At 46.0% G+C, this 15297-nt stretch overlaps 1 long non-coding RNA gene across 2 annotated transcripts; it reads left to right on the forward strand.

Annotated features, from left to right (window-relative positions):
- Positions 1-11743: 11743 nt before the first annotated feature.
- Positions 11744-14955, forward strand: LOC140105085 (uncharacterized). Of its 2 annotated transcripts, XR_011850494.1 has the most exons (5): positions 11744-12289; positions 13760-13952; positions 14320-14464; positions 14561-14643; positions 14727-14955. It is a non-coding gene; the product is annotated as an uncharacterized lncRNA (long non-coding RNA). The 2 variants fall into 2 exon arrangements; XR_011850493.1 differs by lacking the exon at positions 11744-12289 and having other exon boundaries at positions 13351-13952.
- The last annotated feature ends 342 nt before the right edge of the window (positions 14956-15297 follow it).

The following is a 15297-nucleotide window of genomic DNA, read 5'->3' on the forward strand; positions in this document are numbered from 1 at the left end:
AAAGTTCGACGTACTGTGCGTTCAGAGATGCTCTTCTGCCTACCTTGGTTGTAACGGGTGGCGATTTGAGTCACTGTTGCCTTTCTATCAGCTCGAACCAGTCTGCCCATTCTCCTCTGACCTCTGGCATCAACAAGGCATTTCCGCCCACAGAACTGCCGCTCACTGGATGTTTTTTCTTTTTCGGACCATTCCCTGTAAACCCTCGAGATGGTTGTGCGTGAAAATCCCAGTAGATCAGCAGTTTCTGAAATACTCAGACCAGCCCTTCTGGCACCAACAACCATGCCACGTTCAAAGGCCTCAAATCACCTTTCTTCCCCATACTGATGCTCGGTTTGAACTGCAGGAGATTGCCTTGACCATGTCTACATGCCTAAATGCACTGAGTTGCCGCCATGTGATTGGCTGATTAGAAATTAAGTGTTAACGAGCAGTTGGACAGGTGTACCTAATAAAGTGGCCAGTGAGTGTATGTAAAAACCTCATTAGAATATGCAAAAATGTTATATTTTTGGCATCAAGCTTATTAACAAGTGAGAAAATGGCTCTGTCAATAACTTTTCGACATGTTTAGCCAGTTTGAAGAAAAAGTGCTGAGACTTTCCGCTGTAAGAGATAGGACACTAAGTACAATCTGCTCTGCTCCTCAAGCTCTATAACATGCTGCCTGCAGATAGGACACTATGTACAATCTGCTCAGCTCCCCCCTGCTCTATAACATGCTGCCTGCAGATAGGACGCTATGTACAATCTGCTCAGCTCCTCCTGCTCTATAACACACTGCCTGCCGATAGGACACTATGTACAATCTGCTCAGCTCCTCCTGCTCTATAACATGCTGCCTGCCGATAGGACACTATGTACAATCTGCTCAGCTCCTCCTGCTCTATAACATGCTCCCTGCAGATAGGACACTATGTACAATCTTCTCAGCTCCTCCTGCTCTATAGCATGCTTCCTGCAGATAGGACACTATGTACAATCTGCTCAGCTCCCCCTGCTCTATAACACACTGCCTGCAGATAGGACGCTATGTACAATCTGCTCAGCTCCTCCTGCTCTATGACACACTGCCTGCAGATAGAACACTATGTACAATCTTCTCAGCTCCTCCTGCTCTATAACATGCTACCTGCAGATAGGACACTATGTAAAATCTGCTCAGCTCCTCCTGCTCTATAACATGCTGCCTGCAGATAGGACACTAAGTACAATCTGCTCTGCTCCTCAAGCTCTATAACATGCTGCCTGCAGATAGGACACTATGTACAATCTGCTCAGCTCTTCCTGCTCTATAACATGCTGCCTGCAGATAGGACACTATGTACAATCTTCTCAGCTCCTCCTGCTCTATAACATGCTGCCTGCAGATATGATTCTATGTACAATCTGTTCAGCTCCTCCTGCTCTATACCTTTTATGTTGGTTTTATATACTTTAATGGTTTATTTTCTTTTCAAGGTGCTGGTGTTATGCTCTTCTTACATTACATCGATAATTTACTACAATTTCCTTGTTTCTTTTCGGTGTATCTGCTCTTACCTATTACCCAGAGATCTTATATATTTAATCATTGCTCCTCTGATGTCTATATTTTCCCGAATAGACACAATTTCAGTGCAAATTTTATGCAGAATGTAGAATATTTCAGAAAACGCTCTGTACATGAAGCAGCTATTGATGAAAGGGAATAATAAGAATTGGTGTTGGGGGGATCCGCGCTCTTCTGTCCTCTGCACGCTATATACAGCGCTCATCCTCTGCTTTTACCTACATCCTGTGGGAGGAGGTGGAAGTCTCCGCTCTACTCAGATTTCATAAAAAATTACTTCTCAATAATAAACTATGAAGTTCCTTTTTTGCCTTTCTAAATACATAAGCAGAGAACCCTTGTCTCGTCAGATTAAGTAAAATATATTTGTTTTTCAGAGTTTCAGGCCACTTAATACTGCCATGTAGTTTCCAGATAATACAGCCATATACAGACAGCAGAATAGCACCCAATAGTGCCCATATAATACTGTCATATAGTGTCCAGAAATTGATGAAAATGAATGGCAATATAAAACTGCCATATAGTGCAAGGATAATACTGGTAATATTGCTAACATAATACTGCCATATGGTTCCCAGATAATACAGTCATATACATACAGTATAATACCACCCAATAGTGCCCATATAATACTGTCATACAGCATATGTTATATAGCAGGCAGCATGTTATAGAGCAGAGGAAGCTGAGCAGATTGTACATGGTATCCTATCTACAGGCAGCATGTTGTATAGCAAAAGGAGCTGAGAATATTGTACATAGTGTCCAGCAATCACTAAATACAGCTACCAGTAACCACTATATACAGCCCCCCAGTAATCACTATATACAGCTCCCCCAGCAACCACTATATACAGCCCCCCAGTAATCACTATATACAGCTCCCCCAGCAACCACTATATACAGCCCCCCAGTAATCACTATATACAGCCCCCCCAGCAACCACTATATACAGCTCCCCCAGTAATCACTATATACAGCCCCCCAGTAATCACTATATACAGCTCCCCCAGCAACCACTATATACAGCCCCCCAGTAATCACTATATACAGCTCCCCCAGCAATCACTATATACAGCTCCCCCAGTAATCACTATATACAGCTCCCCCAGCAATCACTATATACAGCTCCCCCAGTAATCACTATATACAGCTCCCCCAGCAATCACTATATACAGCTCCCCCAGCAATCACTATATACAGCTCCCCCAGCAACCACTGTATACAGCTCCCCCAGCAATCACTATATACAGCTCCCCCAGCAATCACTATATACAGCCCCCAGTAATCACTATATACAGCCCCCAGTAATCACTATATACAGACCCCAGTAATCACTATATACAGCTCCCCCAGCAATCACTATATACAGCTCCCCCAGCAATCACAATATACAGCTCCCCCAGTAATCACTATATACAGCTCCCCCAGCAATCACTATATACAGCTCCCCCAGCAATCACTATATACAGCTCCCCCAGCAATAACTATATACAGCTCCCCCAGAAATCACTATATACAGCTCCTCCAGCAATCACTATATACAGCTCCCCCAGTAATCACTATATACAGCTCCCCCAGCAATCACTATATACAGCTCCCCCAGCAATCACTATATACAGCTCCCCCAGCAATAACTATATACAGCTCCCCCAGCAATCACTATATACAGCTCCCCCAGCAATCACTATATACAGCTCCTCCAGCAATCACTATATGCAGCTCCCCCAGTAATCACTATATACAGCTCCCCCAGCAATCACTATATACAGCTCCCCCAGCAATCACTATATACAGCCCCCCAGCAATCACTATATACAGCTCCCCCAGCAATCACTATATACAACTCCCCCAGTAATCACTATATACAGCTCCCCCAGTAATCACTATATACAGCTCCCCCAGCAATCACTATATACAGCTTCCCCAGCAATCACTATATACAACTCCCCCAGTAATCACTATATACAGCTCCCCCAGCAATCACTATATACAGCACCCAGCAATCACTATATACAGCTCCGTCAGCAATCACTATATACAGCTCCCCCAGTAATCACTATATACAGCTCCCCCAGCAACCACTTTATACAGCTCCCCCAGCAATCACTATATACAGCTCCCCCAGCAACCACTGTATACAGCTCCCCCAGCAATCACTATATACAGCTCCCCCAGCAATCACTATATACAGCCCCCAGTAATCACTATATACAGCCCCCAGTAATCACTATATACAGCTCCCCCAGCAATCACTATATACAGCTCCCCCAGCAATCACAATATACAGCTCCCCCAGTAATCACTATATACAGCTCCCCCAGTAATCACTATATACAGCTCCCCCAGCAATCACTATATACAGCTCCCCCAGCAATCACTATATACAGCTCCCCCAGCAATCACTATATACAGCTTCCCCAGCAATCACTATATACAGCTCCCCCAGCAATCACTGTATACAGCTCCCCCAGCAATCACTATATACAGCTCCCCCAGCAATCACTATATACAGCTCCCCCAGCAATCACTATATACAGCTCCCCCAGCAATCACTATATACAGATCCCCCAGCAATCACTATATACAGCTCCCCCAGCAATCACTATATACAGCTCCCCCAGTAATCACTATATACAGCTCCCCCAGCAATCACTATATACAGCTCCTCCAGCAATCACTATATACAGCTCCCCCAGCAATCACTATATACAGCTCCCCCAGTAATCACTATATACAGCTCCCCCAGCAATCACTATATACAGCTCCCCCAGCAATCATTATATACAGCTCCCCCAGCAATCACTATATACAGCTCCCCCAGTAATCACTATATACAGCTCCCCCAGCAACCACTTTATACAGCTCCCCCAGCAATCACTATATACAGCTCCCCCAGCAACCACTGTATACAGCTCCCCCAGCAATCACTGTACCTTCACACCGTATAATTCACCCCTTAAAGCCCTCTCACATTGTGTTCCCCCAACTCCCTGTCACATTGGGGCAGATTTATCAAGCTGTCTGAAAGTCAGAATGTTTCTAGTTGCCCATGGCAACCAATCACAGGTCCCCTTTAAAATATTCATCAGCACTGGTAAAATGAAATCTGAGCTGTGATTGGTTGCCATGGGCAACTAGAAATATTCTGACTTTCAGAAAGATTGATAAATCTGCCCCACTGTGTCCCTTCCCCTTCCTCACATTGAGCCCCCTGACATTGTGCCCCCAGCTCCCCATCATATTCAAGCCCCTTCTTATTGTGCCCCTTCAGCAACTTCCCTTCACATTATACTCCCATTCAGTAGCTTCTCCTCATATTATATCCTCCCAGCAGTTTCCACTCATATTATGCCCCCATTCAGTAGCTTCTCCTCCCCCCTCATATTGTGGCCCCTCACCTCCTTATTGCTACTGTTCAATGAAAAAAGATAATACATATCATAGCGGAGGCAAAGATAGCTGATGGCTCTCTGCATTATTTCAGTATTCAACTCCATTGGTGTCCGGAGGATGCCAACAGAATTGATGTCCTGGGACATATCTCCCATCGGCCAGGACATTGGGAAAGAGCCTGAAGTACAGCACTGTCCTGCTGGATCTGAGACGGTCGGGACTTAGAGGAGGAGACGGCAAACTGGGTTTTGACACTGATTTTGTTTTTGTTTTTTCTTACATGTTTTTTCCACAGATTCCACGTCATCTGGACGCAATATCACATACCACTTACCGTCTTAACAATGATGCAGGTCGATCTCTATTCCTAGGGATCTTCTAGACTCCTTGTTGGGTTTTTGGATAAAGACCCGGGCGCACTTGATTCCAGTTAATAGAACTTTTATTGTCCACACTGGGTTCTGATTCGCTTGTTGCTCTGGTACTACCTGCATCATTGTTTAACCGGCATCCTGACCGTAGCGACTCCCAAGAGGCTGCATCCAGTTCTGCATACCACCCAATATGCGACACATATGAGTTGCGCCATCAGCGCAACATTACAAGGTGAGTGCACAATCATTTTATGCACCTATCAAACATCTGGAGAATCCTACACATCGAGCGCCCCCGTGCTCTCTCTTCTCTCCTCTTTTTTCCCTTACTTACCGTCTTAAGCAACACTTCAGGATAGACCACAGGAGTCCTCAGCACCCATGCATCACAAGACACTTCGGAAGTACAGTCACTAAAGACAGATATGGAAAGTTCAAGCACGCTCTCACTCATTAATTCCTGCCAGTCTTCAACACTAATGTCACATGGAATATCAAGGTTTAAATAAGAAGAATCATGCCCGGCCTATTTATGTATCTGAACAAGCAATATGGACATTGCGAAATTGGACTTGCAATACACTTTTTTCAAACAAAGAATTAAATTTTACTCTTCACCAGTAATTTTTTTCTGGTAAGATCATATGGTGATCTGAATTTACTTTTCTACCCCTATAAGTACCTCGATTTTTTCCTGCTGCAATGATCATCATGTATCCTTTATAACCCCCTTTTTTCTAGTAATTCCACCAATATTCTTTCTAATATTCAACTTTGCACTAAATGTACCTGTCATAGTTCCTGTGTCCCATCTCTGATGCACGGCGTCGGTGTGGGGGCTGGGCGTGAGCCTGGCCGTGACGTTGCATGGCCGGCCCAAGTTGGAGGCAGGAGGATTGGGCCGGTCATGTGACTTCGCGGCGGACGCATGCGCAGTCCTCGCGCACGGACGCCGACCCACTCTATACTAGCTCCACACAGGTGAGCAAGCAGTACTTTTTTCTATATAAAGACCACATTTGATTCAGAGCCACATACCCCTGAGGAAGCCACCAGGCTCGGTGGCGGAACGCGTGGGGAGCCAGCTCCCATCTACCCCATACTTGGTGATATTTTTTCATTGTCTTTGCCTTGCATATGTTTTATGTACTCATTTTGTGTCATATTCACATTGCAATACTATAGCTTCACTTTCATCTGCCAGGCATTGGTCATTTCTTGATTAGATTTGAGGGTAGTTGGGACAGCAACCTTTCTGCTTTATTTTTGCACATGACTACATGGTTGCAAATAGAGAGAAGAAGAGGCGGCACTCACCGGACTGGTGGAACTACTTCTTTTTATTCAGCAATCGGTGTGGTACAGGGGGAACACTGGAGCCATACGGCGACGGGCCGTTTCGCGCTCACTAGCGCATCTTCAAGCCGTTGACGTCATCCGCCTGCGACGCGCAGAATATATGCGAGGGCGCCGGCGGCTGTCGTCAAGGAGACAGTGTAAACAAGGTAGGAAGGGGAACATGTGCATAGACATTAAAATGTAACATTGTGATATTTAAAAACAAATACAGTAAGTGTATATTTACACAGCTAGAGAATAGACAACGCTAGTACATAATTGTTATAGGGGTAACATCGCAAATTGATGCAGTACATTTAGTAGTATAGAATAGAGGGGGGATGGGCACCCGCGTTATAAAAAAACGCTAAGATCGTTTCTATCATTCATGCCTAGCGGCCCCATAGCATCGAACCTAATAATGCATCTACTTTCGTGTTGCATTAGGGTTTTATTTCTGTTACCTCCTAGAGGATCTGCTGTCACTATTTCAATGCCTGCAAATTTTAGGACGTTAGGGTTGCCTTCGTGGTGAGTCCTCACATGCTCAATCAAACGTGGGCAGCCGTTACCATTTTTTATGGACCTTTGATGTTCCTGAAACCGTACATAAAGTCTCCGTATAGTTTTCCCTATATAAAAGAAATTGCAAGGGCAATGTATGATATAAACCACATAGGTGGATTTACATGAAATGAAAGATGTAACTTTCTGTGTTTGTCCCCCAAAATTAACGCATTTTAATTGGCTGTTAAAACGACAACTGCTACATCCCCCACATCTGAAGTTACCCACAGGCGTAGCCTTATCTAACCATGTAGATTTAGGAGTGTGGAAGCGGCTACTAATGAGAGCTTTTCTAATGGTGGGCGAGCGTCTAAATGCGATATGGGGGCGTGTAACGGTCAGGTTGTGTAATTGTGAGTCCTGCTTCAGGATACTCCAATTTTTCAAAATAGCATCACGTACTACTTTCTCATAGGGACTGAACTCAAAGGAAAAGACCACTCTCTCATTGTTCCTCTCATTGGTATATGTACATGGATTGGCGCTATCCCTTACAATTCTTTCCGTACCCTATTGACGTTGAAAGTCTATACACCCGCATCCCGCAGGATTTGGGTGTTCAATGCATTCGTGAAATTCTTACTAATGCCCGTAGGAGCTCTGACTTTGTTAATTTTGTCTGCGAGGGACTCAGGTTTGTGCTCTCCCATAACGCCTTCATGTTCGATGATGAGTGGTTTGTCCAGAGAACCGGCATGGCGATGGGTACCCCCGTCGCCTGTACCCTTGCTAACTTGTTTCTCGCATGCTTTGAGAACCGCCGTGTCTTTTCTCTGGGCAACCCATTCCTCGTGAACCTGAAGGCGTTCTACAGATACGTGGACGATGTTTTCATCGTATGGGAGGGCACACACACGCAATTCTTACAGTTTGTTGATTATCTCAATTCTGATAATTATATGAACATGCGGTTCACTGCCGTGTATGGGGGAGGCGAACTAGACTTTCTGGACGTCAAAGTCAGGGAGGAGAGAGGGGGGTTGAGTACTGTGGCATTTCGAAAAGCCACAGCTACCAACTCACTTCTCCACTACCATAGCCATCATACTTTTCACACCAAAAAAGGACTTCCATATAGCCAGTTCTTACGACTGAGGCGAATCAACAATGATGTTATCCAGTTTGCCATACAAGCTGAAGAATTAAAAGACAGGTTGAGAGCTAGGGACTACCCCGAATATCTCATCAATGAGGCTTACAACAAAGTCTTGGGCATACCACGGGAGGAGCTATTACGATCTCATAAGGGTACGGAAAGAATTGTAAGGGATAGCGCCAATCCATGTACATATACCAATGAGAGGAACAATGAGAGAGTGGTCTTTTCCTTTGAGTTCAGTCCCTATGAGAAAGTAGTACGTGATGCTATTTTGAAAAATTGGAGTATCCTGAAGCAGGACTCACAATTACACAACCTGACCGTTACACGCCCCCATATCGCATTTAGACGCTCGCCCACCATTAGAAAAGCTCTCATTAGTAGCCGCTTCCACACTCCTAAATCTACATGGTTAGATAAGGCTACGCCTGTGGGTAACTTCAGATGTGGGGGATGTAGCAGTTGTCGTTTTAACAGCCAATTAAAATGGGTTAATTTTGGGGGACAAACACAGAAAGTTACATCTTTCATTTCATGTAAATCCACCTATGTGGTTTATATCATACATTGCCCTTGCAATTTCTTTTATATAGGGAAAACTATACGGAGACTTTATGTACGGTTTCAGGAACATCAAAGGTCCATAAAAAATGGTAACGGCTGCCCACGTTTGATTGAGCATGTGAGGACTCACCACGAAGGCAACCCTAACGTCCTAAAATTTGCAGGCATTGAAATAGTGACAGCAGATCCTCTAGGAGGTAACAGAAATAAAACCCTAATGCAACACGAAAGTAGATGCATTATTAGGTTCGATGCTATGGGGCCGCTAGGCATGAATGATAGAAACGATCTTAGCGTTTTTTTATAACGTGGGTGCCCATCCCCCCTCTATTCTATACTACTAAATGTACTGCATCAATTTGCGATGTTACCCCTATAACAATTATGTACTAGCGTTGTCTATTCTCTAGCTGTGTAAATATACACTTACTGTATTTGTTTTTAAATATCACAATGTTACATTTTAATGTCTATGCACATGTTCCCCTTCCTACCTTGTTTACACTGTCTCCTTGACGACAGCCGCCGGCGCCCTCGCATATATTCTGCGCGTCGCAGGCGGATGACGTCAACGGCTTGAAGATGCGCTAGTGAGCGCGAAACGGCCCGTCGCCGTATGGCTCCAGTGTTCCCCCTGTACCACACCGATTGCTGAATAAAAAGAAGTAGTTCCACCAGTCCGGTGAGTGCCGCCTCTTCTTCTCTCTATTTGCATCACGGTCCTGTTTAAACTCAGGCTGAGCAACACTGCCACGGAACCTCAGCAGCAGCGGTCTACTACCTACTTACTCCTGGCCATTTGCCCCACTGAAATGATACACCTGCGTTGGACAGACACCATAGTTTGAGCTGTGCAGGGACTCTTTTTCTTCTTGTGGAACTACATGGTTGCCTATAGCAACAAGTGCTCATTCTTTTGCACATTATGGGGCAGATTTACTTACCCGGTCCGTTCGCGATCCAGCAGCGCGTTCTCTGCGGTGGATTCGGGTCCGGCCGGGATTCACTAAGGTAGTTCCTCCGCCGTCCACCAGGTGGCGCTGCTGCGCTGAAGTTCCCCGGAGGCGCGCTGGAATGCCTGGAAATTCACCGGCCTATACCTGGTGAAGGTAAGTGTAATTTTCGAGACACATTTCTTTTCTTAAATGCGGCGGTTTTTCCGAATCCGTCGGGTTTTCGTTCGGCCACGCCCCCCGATTTACGTCACGTGCATGCCAGCGCCACAATCCGATCGCGTGCGCCAAAATCCCGGGGCAATTCAGGTACAATCGGCGCAAATCGGAAATATTCGGGTAACACGTCGGGAAAACGCGAATCGGGCCCTTAGTAAATGACCCCCTATATGTCTTTGCTGCTATATAGAGACCCAGCACTGGATAGTGCTTTTTAATTGTTTTTACTGGTTTGAAATACACAACTGTTCTATGTAAATATTAATAAAAATACCTCATTGTCACTCAGCTTGTGTATAGTACTAGTTCCTATAACACGTTCCTTTGTCTCGATATATATGCTAAACTGGGTAATTGCTAAAATGTCAGTCCACATTTCAGCTCACAGAATAGAGCCGGCAGGCAGGATGACATCACATTGGGGCACATTTACTTACCCGCGCGACAGAGTTCACCCAAAGTGCTGCGCCACAATCCGATCGCGTGCGACACAATACCCTGTTAAATACCTGTCAAAACTGCGCAAATTTCGAAAACTGTGAACAATCCAACACAAGTGTTATCCGCGTCCCTTAGTAAATAAGCCCCTTTGTATCTGCCACCTCTGCTTTACACAGCAGTAGCAGAGGCACCAAGATAGCTGATGACTCTCTGACCAATCACTGTAATCAGCTCTGTCCGTGTCCGGAGGATGTTGACAGAGTTTGATGTCCTTGGATATATATACCTCGCTCTGGGTGGGACAGAGCCCAAAATCAAGGACGGTCCTGTGTAATAGAGCGCCCATCCCTGAGTCATGACTCAGATCTGCTGGAGTTCAAACCACTGATCACATGTGAGAAGCAAAGCGCTCAGGCTTGTGCCGCCGTCACTTCACAAGAAGATGTGATGTTGTAGTACCTGTAGTACCACGTACAGCCACTATGCAGTGCTCAGTGCTGCCATTGGTAGACTGTGAGGAGACCACAGCACTTGATGTTGGCCGAGCCTCCGCTCTCTTACTGATCCTACATCAGCCAAGTATTTTTTATGGGTAAAATGATCTTTCATAGAAGAGAGAAATAGAATAAAGGATATTTGTCTCTATAGGACGGACGTCCTGAACAGCTAAATCTCCCAACTAATGCAAGGGAGAGATACTCCTTATATCCTCATACACCACGTAATGGGGCTTATTTACTAAGGGTCTGCAGCTGCACTTTCGTCGGTTTTTCTGACGTTTTTGGGATTTGAGCCGGATTTGAAGCGACACATGCAGGATATCGGACGGACGATCTTAGTGAATCGCAGCAGACTGCATGATCGTCGCACAATGCACTTTCGGGGAACGTGTCTGGACAGGTAAGTAAATGTGCCCCAATATCCTTTATATATATATTTTTTTTATGCCAATGCCCCCCCTCCTTAATAAAAACAAATCCATCTGATTTTATTTAAAAGTGACATTTATCAGAGGCGATGTTGATGCTCACTACAGATCCCAGAAGGCTCTCCACTCATCTACATAGAAAATAGGGGAGATTGCCTATGAAAACCAATCAGCGATCAGCTTACATTTTATAAGCAGCTGTGGGAAAATGAAAGATGAGCTCTGATTGGCCGCCATGACCATAACTAGAAGCAGCCCTGTTGTCATGGGAACCACCACTGTTTACATTGCTGTAGAACCCGGTTGCCATGTGCGGTTTATGCCGTCATAGACCCGTTACCTCCAATCCTGGAATCCTCGGCTGGGACGGTCAGTGCGAGGCAGGTATCGGGGAGATTGGAGGCGCTGAGCACTTTCTTGCTGAATAAGCGTTTGTCCGGTTGGGCTTTTACTTTTGCTATTTATTTTTTTTACAGTTTTTTTTTTTACAGTTTTTGAGGTTTTTTTGGATCACTCGCACACAGTTCATCTTTGTGTGTTGAGGAGGCGGCGGCCAAATGGCTGCTGCCGGAGGCAAGATCCAACCCCGGAGACACCTCCATCGTCCCGGGGGCCTTCCATACAGCCGAAAGCCTGAACAGCACCAAAGGCAGTCCGGCATTTTTGGAAAACTTACCGCAGCGTTGGGCAGTATCGTGCCATATATCAAAAACCTGTTTGTAGCACCTAGACAGGAGCCTGGCCGAACCCTCCGACTGAAGACACGACCACCGCTTCCACCTGCACCTAAAACCTGCATGGATTTACAGGAGCGGAAGGATCCTCCGGTACAGGAGCCCACCATAACATCAGGTGAGGAGCAGAGCCTTGTCCCACATCCCAGGAGACCATCTCACACATACAATCTCAGAGATCGGAAAGACCGTCGCAGTAGGTCGGCAGCGGTGACATCTCGCAGCCGCAGTACTCCCTATGCCATAACAACTCATAGGCGAGCAACTGCAGGACCCGTCTCTGTCCGTTGTATATGCTGTGGGAAACTAAGGGATGAAGGCAAGTCTGCGAGTAACAAACCCTCTCATCTTCCAACTGAGAGCGTTCCGTAAGGGACAATCCTTTCTGCCCACCAATAACATCTAGTGGTTGAGTCATCTTCAGTAACATCACGTGCCCAGCTGCCATTCTGACTGATATTCTGGTACTGACCTTGGCTTGTTAAATTGATTACGTTTTTGGAATGCCGCCTGCCCTGACCCCGGACTATTTCTCGTTTATGCATCTTGGCCGCCTGCCCCGACCCCGGACTGTTTCCCGCTTATGCATGATGGCCGCCTGCCCTGACCACGGACTGTTTCTCGCTTATGCATGATGGCCGCCTGCCCCGACTCCGGACTGTTTCCCGCTTATGCATGATGGCTGCCTGCCCCGACCCCAGACTGTTTTCTTGCTTATGCAAGTTGGCCGCCAGTCCTGACTACAGACTGTTTGACAATGCATGTTTGCAGTCTGCACCAATCTCTACCTGCTTACTCTCACACCTTTATTGCTGCCTGCCCTGAACAGTGCGGGAATTATGACTTTTCTTTTTTTTTTAGTTATAAAACAAGCCACAGGTCATTTTTGCTTCTACTAATGTTTTTTTTAAATTAATTTCTCATGTCCATTTTGCCACTGACGTGGATCAGTGCACTCTCCTTGTGTCCCGTAGTGCTGCTGTATTGGGACCGCCAAGGGTTACCACTGCTGCTGCAGCTTCTAGACCAGGAGGCAAGTGGCTGTGACCTGTACAGACAGTAATATTCTGCAGATACCTCTGTATTGCTGGCTGTATGCGCTAGAGCAGAGAGATCAGGCAGTCGGCCACTATTAGGGCAGTAATAAGACTTACATGATCGCTTGCTGCTGCCTTATTTACTTAATGTGTAATTCCTGCCCCCCCCAAAAAAAAAAGAAAATGCCCCTATCTATCCCTATCCCCCACAAACCCTTGATCCAACCCTCAAAGAAATGCTCCGTTTAATTCCCCACCCCTACAAACACCAACACCTCAACCCCCCTCCAAAAAACCCTGCTTTATTCCCCTCCTCCACAAATCCTTGACCCCCCCCCCCCCCCCACAAAGAAATGCCCCTTTTATTTCCCCTCCCCTACAAACCCCTGAACACTATCCTGGCCCCCTGTTCCACTGTGTCCCCCAATCCTTCCCTCCCAAACACCCCTTGACATCTTTGAGTCACAGAAATCCAAGAATTTGTGCCACAATGTTATGAGATCTCAGCCTCCAGAGGGTGGGGAAAGCATCATCCCTAAATCTACCTCTAGCGATGGACGTGATCTACCAGATTCAAAATCAATGTGAAAACCAACTACTAAAGCCGAATATTGTCCTCCCTGACGTCCTCACCGACCTCCTGCAGCTCTGAAAGCCTTGAAGACACGGAGGCTCCTGTCCCATCACATGAGAAACACATCAGAGAAGACAAAGTCAGGAGAGGACGGCGGCCGTGTGCTGGGGGTAAGTCGGGATTTACTGTGAATTTGGCCTTATGTATTTCAGTGAAAATCCACAACATCCCCGGACCTTGTACAGATCTGATCCGATGTATCTGTGGATGGAAACTTCTAAAGTCTTATCCATTCTGCTTCTATGGCAAATGCTGCAGATTTTCCTTCTACAATTCCACAGCGGAATATCTGCAGCATTTCCCTCCCATGTGGATGTATCCTTACACCTCCAATGGGTCACCCATAGGGGGCGCTGTCACTACCAACACTAGGCATAACATGTGTGACCTGAATGTCGCTGTGATCATCTATCATCTACCTCAACCACTTCATTGTCTCCATTGATTTTCCATCCACTTCTGTCTTTCTATACATAGAGGAGGAGAAGGATTCCCATCATCCACTTTATGGCCTGATGACCAAGTCAGACAGTCAGCAGTCATACAGGAACCTGTATCCATCAGAACCGGCTCCAGAATCTTCTATTCTGAAAAATCATGGATAAGAGAAGTCCAGTTACAGGTGATACTGTGTGACTGTATATGAGGCCGTGTCCTCAGTGATGGCCGTAGCTCCTGCTGCTGGATATAACACCCATCGTTCTATCTCATCCTCCAGCTCCACATTGAGAACCCAGAAATACCGCGCTCCCTCGCTGCACGAGAAATCATCACATTACATACCTGCGCCTCCGGATGAGGGTGAGTAGCAGTTTGTAATAAAATCACATTTGTAAATTGTGTGGATGAGATTTGGTGAAACATTATTTACTTTGCCTTCTCAGATCCAGCCCCTGAGCTCTGCTCCTCCCCGGTGGTCCCTGCTTCCTGCTCTGCAGCAACGACGCTCCATGTGCGTGCACCAGACAACAGCAGAGGATTGGGACTGGAGATACGACCCCATCCTGCCAATGGCCTGAGAGGAAGTAGAGGAGGATGAGAGACAGCGCCTCCACCTGGATGATCTGAGAAATATAACAAGACACAAATAAACAAAATGTTACAATTTTACAAGACTTTTAGTTTATTAGACAAAACTGCACATTTTATCAAATGTGAGAAGTGGGTGTTGTGGGTGATTTGGGGTGAGGTTCTCCTGTACATCTTCCAATGTTATATACATGATAATGTGTTCTAGATGCTCCAATAATAATACATACATAATACACAATACATTGGGGAAACTCAACCAAAACGTCAAAGCCAGATGAATACACACCAGCAACCTATAGGCCGCGGTCACACGTTCCGCAATGCATCCATTCATGACACGATGCTAGAGCACGGGGGGGGGGGGGGGGGGGGGGCGGTCCTCGGCCCGAACGCACATGCGTTTCCGGGGAAATGCATGCGATT

The sequence above is a fragment of the Engystomops pustulosus genome, chromosome 10 (genome assembly GCF_040894005.1).
Source record: "Engystomops pustulosus chromosome 10, aEngPut4.maternal, whole genome shotgun sequence".
In the NCBI taxonomy this organism is placed as follows: Eukaryota; Metazoa; Chordata; class Amphibia; order Anura; family Leptodactylidae; genus Engystomops; species Engystomops pustulosus.